The 2303-nt window shown below is 36.0% G+C and overlaps 1 non-coding gene across 1 annotated transcript; it reads right to left on the bottom strand.

The window, feature by feature from the left end:
- Nucleotides 1-1284: 1284 nt before the first annotated feature.
- LOC113220504 lies at nucleotides 1285-1391 on the bottom strand. Its single transcript, XR_003307376.1, has one exon. It is a non-coding gene; the product is annotated as a U6 spliceosomal RNA (small nuclear RNA).
- Nucleotides 1392-2303: the final 912 nt, after the last annotated feature.

The raw sequence follows: 2303 nt of genomic DNA, 5'->3' as shown, positions 1-2303 counted from the left end.
CATGTGCATAACGTGCAGGTTTGTTACATATGTATACATGTGCCATGTTGGTGTGCTGCACCCATCAACTCGTCAGCACCCATCAATTCATCTTTTATATCAGGTATAACTCCCCAATGCAATCCCTCCCCCTCCCCCCTCCCCATGATAGGCCCCAGTGTGTGATGTTCCCCTTCCCGAGTCCAAGTGATCTCATTGTTCAGTTCCCACCTATGAGTGAGAACATGCGGTGTTTGGTTTTCTGTTCTTGTGATAGTTTGCTAAGAATGATGGTTTCCAGCTGCATCCATGTCCCTACAAAGGATGCAAACTCATCCTTTTTTATGGCTGCATAGTATTCCATGGTGTATATGTGCCACATTTTCTTAATCCAGTCTGTCACAGATGGACATTTGGGTTGATTCCAAGTCTTTGCTATTGTGAATAGTGCCGCAATAAACATACGTGTGCATGTGTCTTTGTAGTAGCATAATTTATAATCCTTTGGGTATATACCCAGTAGTGGGATGGCTGGGTCATATGGTACATCTAGTTCTAGATCCTTGAGGAATTGCCATACTGTTTTCCATAATGGTTGAACTAGTTTACAATCCCACCAACAGTGTAAAAGTGTTCCTATTTCTCCACATCCTCTCCAGCACCTGTTGTTTCCTGATTTTTTAATGATTGCCATTCTAACTAGGGTGAGATGGTATCTCATTGTGGTTTTGATTTGCATTTCTCTGATGGCGAGTGATGAAGAGCATTTTTTCATGTGTCTGTTGGCTGTATGAATGTCTTCTTTTGAGAAATGTCTGTTCATATCCTTTGCCCACTTTTTGATGGGGTTGTTTTTTTCTTGTATATTTGTTTGAGTTCTTTGTAGATTCTGGAAATTAGCCCTTTGTCAGATGGGTAGATTGCAAAAATTTTCTCCCATTCTGTAGGTTGCCTGTTCACTCTGATGGTAGTTTCTTTTGCTGTGCTGAAGCTACTTAGTTTAATTAGATCCCATTTGTCAATTTTGGCTTTTGCTGCCATTGCTTTTGGTGTTTTAGACATGAAGTCCTTGCCCATGCCTATGTCCTGAATGGTACTACCTAGATTTTCTTCTAGGGTTTTTATGGTATTAGGTCTAACATTTAAGTCTCTAATCCATCTTGAATTAATCTTCGTATAAAAGGAGTAAGGAAAGGATCCAGTTTCAGCTTTCTACTTATGGCTAGCCAATTTTCCCAGCACCATTTATTAAATAGGGAATCCTTTCCCCATTTCTTGTTTCTCTCAGGTTTGTCAAAGATCAGAAAAAATATGGAACGCTTCACGAATTTGCATATCATCCTTGCGCAGGGGCCATGCTAATCTTCTCTGTATCGTTCCAATTTTAGTATATGTGCTGCCGAAGCGAGCACGACATTGATATTCTTTACCAGATTTCTATGACTCATTGCTTCAGTATACTGATCCAGTTTGTGTGGTCATTAGTAAGTCATACTGAATTGCTATTTATAAGACAAATTTTCATTAGCATGATAAGAATTAAGTCTCAACTGAGAATTAGGAATTAATAAAAGAGAAAAAATAAAGGATTAGATAAAACAAATACTACTTAATTCAACATGAATATTCATATCCAGTAAATTATGCTAAAATATTCATGTTAAATAAAATATGCTAAAATATTTATATTAAAATATGCTAAAATAAGGTCATTTCAAAGATATTAAAACAAACTGGCTTCCTAGAGTCCTTCCAGACTGATGAGGAGAAGCTTATAGATCATTCACCATCCTTTGTTCAATGATATCTTTGATTGATAGTATAAGATATCATCTTTGTATTTTATCTTATTTAAATCTAAAGTCATACATCATAATATATTTCTATGTTAGCCACTTAGTGTAAGTAAAATAGTATATTTATGTTAGAGACTAAAAATGTATCATAACATCCCCCTAATAGGCATGCAATCCTTAAAGTGTGGCATCAACCTTATAAAGGGGAAGGTGGATTACCTGCATACACATACGCATACAAATATTCATACATCCACAAATTTGGATTCAGACCTGTCTGAATTTTCAGCCTTGTGCTTTCCAGTCATACTGTTTCTTCTCTATATGAGAAGGCGTAAGCATAAAAATAACCATTCTTTTTGTGTTTGTTTGTTTTTGTTTGTAAACTCTGCTGCATCTAAGAGGTAAAAATAGATGCTTTTAAAAATTCCCTAATTAATTATAGCAATAACCAAGACATGTAACCATGTGTAAGCAAATTATTGCAAGAAACTTCAGAATATTCTGTACCAATATGTAAACATGTCA

The sequence above is a fragment of the Piliocolobus tephrosceles genome, chromosome 8 (genome assembly GCF_002776525.5).
Source record: "Piliocolobus tephrosceles isolate RC106 chromosome 8, ASM277652v3, whole genome shotgun sequence".
In the NCBI taxonomy this organism is placed as follows: domain Eukaryota; kingdom Metazoa; phylum Chordata; class Mammalia; order Primates; family Cercopithecidae; genus Piliocolobus; species Piliocolobus tephrosceles.
Note: the sequence above shows the minus strand (reverse complement) of the source record. Positions and strands in the feature narration are given on the sequence as shown.